Source organism: Thalia democratica, unplaced genomic scaffold (genome assembly GCF_965202585.1).
Source record: "Thalia democratica unplaced genomic scaffold, ktThaDemo2.hap1.1 HAP1_SCAFFOLD_1593, whole genome shotgun sequence".
In the NCBI taxonomy this organism is placed as follows: domain Eukaryota; kingdom Metazoa; phylum Chordata; class Thaliacea; order Salpida; family Salpidae; genus Thalia; species Thalia democratica.
This window is the reverse complement of record NW_028140427.1, coordinates 10,001-20,000: the sequence shown is the minus strand read 5'-3', so window position 1 is coordinate 20,000 and position 10,000 is coordinate 10,001. Positions and strand designations below refer to the sequence as shown.

The 10,000-nt window shown below is 31.4% G+C and overlaps 5 non-coding genes across 5 annotated transcripts in view; all 5 read right to left on the bottom strand.

Moving 5' to 3' along the window:
- Nucleotides 1–200, bottom strand: part of LOC145848662 (large subunit ribosomal RNA) — a 3,631-nt gene extending 3,431 nt beyond the window's left edge. The window contains exon 1 of the ribosomal RNA XR_014372098.1: nucleotides 1–200. This exon is cut by the window's left edge and continues 3,431 nt beyond it. This is a non-coding gene — a ribosomal RNA (large subunit ribosomal RNA).
- Nucleotides 201–422: 222 nt separating this feature from the next.
- LOC145848666 (5.8S ribosomal RNA) lies at nucleotides 423–575 on the bottom strand. Its single transcript, XR_014372102.1, has one exon. It is a non-coding gene; the product is annotated as a 5.8S ribosomal RNA (ribosomal RNA).
- A 182-nt stretch (nucleotides 576–757) lies between these two features.
- Nucleotides 758–2,565, bottom strand: LOC145848659 (small subunit ribosomal RNA). The gene has a single exon (XR_014372095.1). It is a non-coding gene; the product is annotated as a small subunit ribosomal RNA (ribosomal RNA).
- A 3,844-nt stretch (nucleotides 2,566–6,409) lies between these two features.
- LOC145848654 (5S ribosomal RNA) lies at nucleotides 6,410–6,528 on the bottom strand. Its single transcript, XR_014372090.1, has one exon. It is a non-coding gene; the product is annotated as a 5S ribosomal RNA (ribosomal RNA).
- A 2,858-nt stretch (nucleotides 6,529–9,386) lies between these two features.
- Nucleotides 9,387–9,505, bottom strand: LOC145848663 (5S ribosomal RNA). Its single transcript, XR_014372099.1, has one exon. It is a non-coding gene; the product is annotated as a 5S ribosomal RNA (ribosomal RNA).
- Between the last annotated feature and the right edge of the window lie 495 nt (nucleotides 9,506–10,000).

Here is a 10,000-nt window from a genome sequence, read left to right as displayed (position 1 = left end):
CAGAAGAACGTGGGCAGTCGTTGGTTCGCCGCATGCTGAATTCCATACGCTACATTTCCTCGCCCTCCAAAAAGGCTCGGATTTAGCGCTGGGCTTATCCCGCTTCACTCGCCGTTACTAGGGGAATCCTTGTTAGTTTCTTTTCCTCCGCTTAGTGATATGCTTAAGTTCAGCGGGTCGTCCCGCCCGATCTCAGGTCAAAAGTGATGTACTACAAAAGTACATGCGCTTTGTACGTCGGCCTTTTGAAGTCACTTAACTTATTCTCGAGCACCTACCGTCGTTGCTACCTCACCCGAGGCCAGCAGGCTGCTCACGCTTCAGCTGTGAAATCGCCAGACCAGCTGTCTTTGACGACACGCTCCTTAATTAAGAAACGAGTCGCAGGCACTTTCAAACTAATGAAAGGATCGGTGTGTTAAAGACCCTGAGACGGACGTGGCCCCAGGATTACCCGAGGCCGCAATACGCGTTCAGAATATCGATGCTCAATGTGTCCTGCAATTCACATTACTTCTCGGAGCTAGCTCCGTCCTTCATCGACGCTCGAGCCGAGTGATCCACCGCTAAGAGATCTCTCGTGTTAATCAATCTCAATGCAACCAAAAAATCGTGTTCAAAAAGAAGCGGCCGCGCCAGCACTTGCGTGCTGAATTATTACTCCCGCTGTCAGAAAGCAACGCGACCGAACTATAACAGTTACAGGGCTCGGTCCCTTCGAAGAAGAGACGTCGCTTGAAATCAAATTTCGATTCGTTAATGATCCTTCCGCAGGTTCACCTACGGAAACCTTGTTACGACTTTTACTTCCTCTAAATGATCAAGTTCGATCGTCTTTTCGAACACCGGCGAGTGCGTTGCCGCACGTACCAGGCTCAATCGGAGGACCTCACTAAACCATTCAATCGGTAGTAGCGACGGGCGGTGTGTACAAAGGGCAGGGACGTAATCAACGCAAGCTAATGACTCGCGCTTACTGGGAATTCCTCGTTCAAGGGAAACAATTGCAAGTCCCTATCCCTAGCACGACCGGGGTTCAACGGATTACCCGGACCTTTCGGCCTAGGGAACACACGATGATCCGGTCAGTGTAGCGCGCGTGCGGCCCCGAACATCTAAGGGCATCACAGACCTGTTATTGCTCAATCTCGTGTGGCTAAACGCCACTAGTCCCTCTAAGAAGTTGTCTCCGACCCAATGGGTCGAGCAGCTATTTAGCAAGTAAGAGTCTCGTTCGTTATCGGAATTAACCAGACAAATCGCTCCACCAACTAAGAACGGCCATGCACCACCACCCACAGAATCAAGAAAGAGCTCTCAATCTGTCAATCCTCGCTGTGTCCGGGCCGGGTGAGATTTCCCGTGTTGAGTCAAATTAAGCCGCAGGCTCCACTCCTGGTGGTGCCCTTCCGTCAATTCCTTTAAGTTTCAGCTTTGCAACCATACTTCCCCCGGAACCCAAAGACTTTGGTTTCCCGGAAGCTGCCGGACAGTTCTTAAGTTCGACACTGCCCGATCGCTAGTCGGCATCGTTTAAGGTCAGAACTAGGACGGTATCTGATCGTCTTCGAACCTCTGACTTTCGCTCTTGATTAAAGAAAACATTCTTGGCAAATGCTTTCGCAGTCGTTCGTCTTGCGCCGATCCAAGAATTTCACCTCTAACGGCACAGTACGGATGCCCCCGTCCGTTCCTATTAATCATTACCTCGTGCTCCGAAAACCAACAAAATAGAACCGAGGTCCTATTCCATTATTCCATGCAACATTATACAAGCGTAAAGCCTGCTTTGAACACTCTAATTTTTTCAAGGTAAACTTGCCGGACCACCGCAACACTCAGTTAAGAGCACCGCGAAGGCACCGACCAACAAGAACAACAAGGCCAGTGCTAGCCTTTCGACCGACCAACCTCGCCGTCCCTATATCCAACTACGAGCTTTTCAACCGCAACAACTTAAATATACACTTTTGGAGCTGGAATTACCGCGGCTGCTGGCACCAGACTTGCCCTCCAATGGATACTCGTTAAAAAGTTTAAAGTGTACTCATTCCAATTGCAGGACCTCGTACGAGGTCTGCATTGTTATTTTTCGTCACTACCTCCCCGAGCCGGGAATGGGTAATTTGCGCGCCTGCTGCCTTCCTTGGATGTGGTAGCCGTTTCTCAGGCTCCCTCTCCGGAATCGAACCCTGATTCTCCGTCACCCGTTACAACCTCGGTAGGCCGATACCGTACCGACGATAGTTGATAGGGCAGTTGCTTTAATGAGATGTCGCCAGCACTAGGCCGTGCGATCCGCAAGCTTATCCAGAGTCACCATTGTAACGACCCGAAAGCCGGTTAGTTTTGGTCTGATAAATGCGCGCCTCACGTCAGTTCGGCGCTTTACGCATGTATTAGCTCTAGAATTGCCACAGTTATCCATGTAAAAGCGTACAATCAAATGAACCATAACTGATTTAATGAGCCATTCGCAGTTTCACTGTACGTGAGCTCGTACTTACACTTGCATGGCTTAATCTTTGAGACAAGCATATGACTACTGGCAGGATCAACCAGATAACTATCCGAGGGCGTTTAAACCCGTTGCTCGACTGAGCGTTTTTACTGTATAAATACAGACCTTTTCTATCACTCGGCTTAAAAGCCTTGCGAACGTTACTGAAAGTCGGCGCCGGCCTTTTGCTGTTTAAAGCGCCAGCCCGCGTCGACTGCAGCATGCAGCTATACAACTGACTGTTCTTTCTCCCGACCAACCGTTTGCCTTCTGCCGGTTAACTCGTCAGCAGCAACACGCCATCTGTCTGCTGCAGTTACCCGCCTCGAGCCGTGCCTGCCTGCGTCGGCTACTCGTCTCGACGACTTCGCAAAGCTATAAGCCTACCGCCGCTGGACGCTTGTAGTTTTTCATACGCTGCTCCAATGCGTTTACATAGCACGTTCGCCGCCGCTGCAATAGCCGCGCCTCGGGTGCTAAACAGTAATGCTTTAAGCCCGCTTTCTCGTCAAGTCGACCGAACGCACAAACACGTCTCTCTCACTAGTGTAAAGTAATGCATACGTGTATGATGCTCAAATGTTGCTGTTGAACTTTTTTTGCCGATTTTTTCCGATTTTTTTCAATTTCTTTGTTTCTTTTCGATTATTTTAATGTTTTAAGCTTATTTATGCTACGTTTAAATGTTTTAATACTTTTTTATACTTTATTTAATATGTTTAAAAGAAATAAATAAAAAAAAATATGTATAAACTACTTTTTTTAATGTTTTAAATATATATATATTTATTATAAATAAACTTTATTTGTATTATTTTTTATTTAAGCTACTTTTTAAATCTTTATATTTGTTTTATCGTTTTAAGCACATTGCGATAAATATAATAAACAAAAAATTGAATAAAAATAATAATAATAAAAAAAAAAAAAAAAAAAACATAAGCTTATTTTATATTTTTATTTTATTTTTATTTAAACTTACTTTTCAAACCTTAATACTCGTTTTATTTTTTTAAGCAGATTGCGATAAATATAATAAACAAACAATTAAATGAAAATAAAATAAAAAAATCAAACATAAGCTTATTTTATATGTTACATTTTATCTTTATTTAAACTTACTTTTTAAACCTTTATAGTTGTTTTATTTTTTAAGCACATCGCGATAGATATAATAAACAAACAATGAAATAAAAATAATAATAATAATAATAATAATAATAATAAAAAATCATAAGCTTATTTTGTATGTTTCATTTTATTTTATTTAAAACTTACAATTTAAACCTTTGTATTTGTTCTATTCTTTTAAGCACATCGCGATAAATATAATAAGCAAACAATTTAATAAAAGTAAAATAAAAAAATCAAACATAAGCTTATTTTATATGTTTCATTTTATCTTTATTTAAACTTACTTTTTAAACCTTTATAGTTGTTTTATTTTTTAAGCACATCGCGATAGATATAATAAACAAACAATGAAATAAAAATAATAATAATAATAATAATAATAATAAAAAATCATAAGCTTATTTTGTATGTTTCATTTTATTTTTATTTAAACTTACTTTTTTAACCTTTATAGTTGTTTTATTTTTTAAGCACATGGCGATAGATATAATAAACAAACAATAAAATAAAAATAATAATAATAATAATAATAATAATAAAAAATCATAAGCTTATTTTGTATGTTTCATTTTATTTTTATTTAAACTTACTTTTTTAACCTTTATAGTTGTTTTATTTTTTAAGCACATGGCGATAAATATAATAAGCAAACAATTAAATAAAAATAATAACAAATAAATAAAACAATACGGCTAAACTATAAAAAGAAAACTAAATAACTGATAAATACTTGTAAAACATTATTTGAAAAATGTATTTTGAAACACAACACGATTGATTTATAAATAATAATATATTTTTAATTTGTGTAGTTCATTTAAAGTAGTCTCCCTTTTTGCTTCTGGTTTTATTAGAGTTATATATAACAATAAATGGTGTAGTTTATTTAAAGTAGTCTCCCTTTTTGCTTCTGGTTTAATTAAAATTATATAACACATACTATAGTAAGTTAAATAAACTATAGTAACTTTATAAAACTACTTTACAAAATACATTTGTATAATTTAATAACTTTAAAATAACTATCAAGAATAAAATAGAATAGCTTTAAGTTTAGTATACAATTGGTATGTAAATTGTGTAGTTTATTGAAAGTAGTCTCCTTATTTGCTTCTGGTTTTACTTGAGTTACATAACGTTAAATAAACATACTTAATAAACGTAACCATCAATACTGTCATTTTAATAAAACTAAGTACAAATACATTGAATTAACATAGAACTTTAAAAAGCCTTCGCTAGTATCTGTTGGTAACAGTAAATAACCTATTATGACTCACAATACAGGAGTGCGAAATTTATTTTTCATTTGATTTTTCAGGTATTTATTTATTTGTGGAAATAAACTTTTTTATTACATTAGAAACTAATTGAATTTTTCCTATAACTATACCTATTATTATATTTAGTATGCTTAAAAGTAATAAAATGACACGTCGCGATTATATAATAAACAAACAATCAAACAAACAAAGAAAAAAAAAAAAAAAAAAACTATTTTTTTAAACTTATATTTCAACTATATGTCTTATTTTATTTTCATTTAAACTTACTTTAAACCTCTGTATTTGTTATATATATATTTCAACACAATACGATTAAACTATAAGACAAACAACAAAATAAAATAATCACATTAATAAATACACTAAGCAAATAGCTAGAATAAATATAAATAGTTCAATATATACAATATATTTCTTCCATTTTTAAGTTACTTGTTAAACATATTTATTTAAAAATGTTTCTTTAGAATATAAAACTAACAGTTCTACAAATAAAGAAATTAAAAAGCCAATACACATAACACTAACTTTTCATAAATTAGATATGCAAATATGAACAAAATAGTAACTAAATTCTAAAGCTTTTGTAAACTGTGAACTTATAAACTTATAATAATAATTGCATATTCACCATTCACAATAGCTTTTTATTTAGTACACAACTGGTCTGTAAATTGTGTAGTTTATTGAAAGTATAATCCCGTTTTGCTTCTGGTTTAAATAAAGTTATACAACACATACTAAAGTAAATTAAATAAAGTAATTCACTACTATCGTATTAAATAAAACCAATTTACAAAATACATTAATTTAAATTAAAGTGAACTTTGAACTTATAATAATAATTGCATATTCACTATTCAGAATTTCTTTAAATTTAGTACACAACTGGTCTGTAAATTGTGTTGGTTCTATTCAAGTACTCTCCTTGTTTGTTTTGTTTTAGTTGTATTTATTTTTAGATACTAGCACATTCAATACACATAATAAAGTAAACCAAATAAACTCTATTAATTTAAACTAAGTACAAATACATTAAGTTAATACAAAACTTTAAAAAGCTTTTGCTAGTATCTGTTGGTAACAGTAAATAACTTATTATGACTCACAATACAAAAGTGCAAAATTTATTTTCGTTTGATTTTTCAAGTAGCCACGCTTTTATTTGTTTTTGGACAAAAAGACTTTAAAGTTTTAGTATAAAAGACTAGTTGTATTAATTTTAACTCAGAAAATTGTACTCTACAAGATGGTGCCATTATTTTTTCGATATCTCAAACTGGTCAAACCACTTTTTTAGCGCTCTAATTGGTTTAAACAGCAAATAAGCAAACAGCAAATAACGTTATCTGATTGGCTAAGGTTTTTGTTTGCTAATAACTAGAATTTTCTTTTCTTTTAAGCGTTAAAGAAATGTAAATAAACGAGTAATAAGTATAAATAGGTCAGAAAGAAAAATAGTACAAAAAAGATGAATTCAAAAAGCAAAGGCCTACGGCACGTGGTATTCCCAAGCGGTCACCCATCTAAGTACTAACCACGCCCGACACTGCTTAACTTCCCAGATCGGACGAGATGGGGTGTACTCAGTGTGGTATGGTCGTAGGCGTTTGAAGGCGTTTACAAGCCTTTATAAACCCTTCGGTTTATTTAAAAAACCTATTTGCACTTGATTTACAATCAATTTGATATTTTAAAATTATTCCTTATAAAATTTTAACCTGAATTAACTTTTTTTTTGTTTTTTTAATCAACAGTTACTCCCAAACTGTACTAAAACTGTATTGTAACTGTACAAAAGTGTTTGTTTAAATAATTGTTATCTATAAATTACCTAAGACCAGGAAAAGTAGAAGTAAAGTTTATTGAATTATTAAATAAATAAAATAAAATCGTAAAATAAAATAATACAATATGTTTACAATTTGTCATTGATCTATCCATTTATGTTATTGCATTACAAATACAAACATTGCATACATTCAAGAGTATTATTCATCAATCTTTTCAATATAATAAGTTTTAAATTTATATTTATTTTTAAATAATTCCTGACATTTTAGATTACCTGAGATTTTTTTTTAATTAAATTAATTTTAGTAATTAAATACTTGACGTTCTATTTTGTTTAATTTGATAACTCAACCATGTTTATTTTTTTTACTAATTTAAAAGAACTATTAAACTAAAAGACATTACATACAGCTTCTAAAAGTTTTAAACACCTTAAAAAATATTATTATTTTAAAGATATATTAAAGAACTAAACAGATATTACTCCTAAAAAATCTTGTTAATAATATATAAAAAGTACTCAAAGTCAGACTCGGAAATATATATACTGTTGTATATCTTACTTGAAGTTCACTGTAATTGACACTGTATAACAAAATTATAAAAATCAACCTATTTATATAGCAAAATATTTCTTTATCTTTGTCGTGGCGCGGTGGGTCAGTGGTCTTATCAGCTGACTCATAAGCAGAAGGTTGTAAGATCGAATCCGCTAGTCGTCACGAAACACCACTATCGTTCAATGTTCGGGCTTCAAATTCTTTGAGATTATACTGTACTATTTATCTATCTAACTAATCTATCTAACAAATGTTGTTCAATCTAGGTTGTGGGTACTTGGGTCGAGTAATGCCTTTGACTTACAATCTGTTGTGGATTGACAATATTCCTCTATCTATCATTAAACAAATCTATCTAATAAATGTTGTTCAATCTAGGTTGTGGGTACTTGGGTCGAGTAATGCCTTTGACCTACAATCTGTTGTTGATTGTCAACATTCCTCTATCTATCAATAATGATTATATTCAATAATAAATGTTGATTAATTCAGTTGTAAGAAAACCAGTGCGCTGGTTAGGTTGGGTAAGGCCTTCGACTTACAATCTTGGGGATTATCAACGTTCATCACAAGTACAGTAACGATCTCATTGAATTTCCAGTTGGAACATAGGATTGTAGTGGTGGCCTACTTTGTAGGTTTTTTGCCTAGTTTGTTTTTTGCCTAGTAGTGTTTGCCTAGTTTGACAAACTATAGTATATATATTGTATAACTTTACTTGTATTATTTTTTATTTAAATTACTACTTATTATTAAAGAATTAAATTTTTTTAGAAAAAAAAACTATGTATTTTAACTAATGCTTATATTATATGTTTTGTTTTATTTTTATTCAAACTTACTTTAAACCTCTGTATTTTTTATACAATACGATTAAACTATATAACAGAAAAATAATTAAATAATCAAACTATTGAATAAGCAGTTAATTAGTGTGTTTTTTTATGCTTCTTTCATTTTTAACTTACTTGTTAACCATATTTCTTTTATTAAAGTATAAAACTAACAGTTACTAAAATAAAATAATCATAAAGTCAATACACAAAACACTAACTTTTTATAATTTAAATATGCAAACATGAATATAGTTATGAATCTATTATTTATTCAAATAGAATTATTCAAAGCTTATAATTATAAAGCTTTTGTATAATGTTTCAATTACAGTGAACTTTAAGTAAGATAAGTTTTTTTTTTTGTAATAACTACAAAATTGGTATTTTAGTTTATTATTAGTAACTAAATACTTATATTTATTATATTTAAAAAAAAAACATCTATACTAACTCTAATTTCAAAGCATATTAAAACATACAAATTTTACCAACTAAATATTTATTTTTATTTTAATTATTATAACTTTCAAACATAAGCTTGTATACCTTATATACCTATATACCTCATATAGTAGGCTTGACATAACATAACATTATTTAATTCTTTTTGTTTGAAATAAACTCATTTAGTTATTAGTAAATTACAACATAAATGTTTATAACAATATAACTAAGATTTAGCTTTTGAGTTAGTAAACTTTGATAGTTTTCTTTTAATAGTTTAATAATCTTTATTTAAGTTCAAGCAAAATTGCTATATATTTAATACACATACAAAAGTAAACTAAGTAAACGTAATTCAATAGTTTCTATTAAGTAAAAGTAATTACAAATACATTAAGTTAATACAAAACTTTAAAAAGCTTTTGCTAGTATCTGTTGGTAACAGTAAATAACTTATTATGACTCACAATACAAAAGTGCAAAATTTATTTTCGTTTGATTTTTCAAGTAGCCACGCTTTTATTTGTTTTTGGACAAAAAAACTTTTAAGTTTTAGTATAAAAGACTAATTGTATTAATTTTAACTCAGAAAATTGTACTCTACAAGATGGTGCCATTATTTTTTCGATATCTCAAACTGGTCAAACCACTTTTTTAGCGCTCTAATTGGTTTAAACAGCAAATAACGTTATCTGATTGGCTTACGTTTTTATTTGCTAATAACTAGAATTTACTTTTCTTTTAAGCGTTAAAGAAATGTAAATAAACGAGTAATAAGTATAAATAGGTCAGAAAGAAAAATAGTACAAAAAAGATGAATTCAAAAAGCAAAAGCCTACGGCACGTGGTATTCCCAAGCGGTCACCCATCTAAGTACTAACCACGCCCGACACTGCTTAACTTCCCAGATCGGACGAGATGGGGTGTGCTCAGTGTGGTATGGTCGTAGGCGTTTGAAAGCGTTTACAAGCCTTTATAAACCCTTCGGTTTGTTTAAAAAACCTATTTGCACTTGATTTACAATCAATTTGATATTTTAAAATTAATCCTTATAAAATTTTAACTTGATGTAAGTATTTTTTTTATTAAAACCTTTTTTTTTGGTGTTTTAATTACAATTACTCCCTGTAACTTTATTTAAGACTTTGTTTAAAAGATTGTTAACTATATTCTATATTAAATACTATGATTAGAAGTAAAGTTTATTAAGTGATTAAACTAAATAAAAAACAATGTTAAAATAAACATGTTGTGTTTAGTTTGTTTTACTATTTCTCATTGTTCTATTTATAGATGGTTTTGTTTTACTTCAAGAATATTTATAGTTAGTTTCTAAAGAATATCTCATACTACATCAGATTTTACGATTAACTTAATTTTAGGTAATAAAATATTTGACGTTTAATTTAATAACTCATCTATGTTTATGTTATAAAATAATAGTAT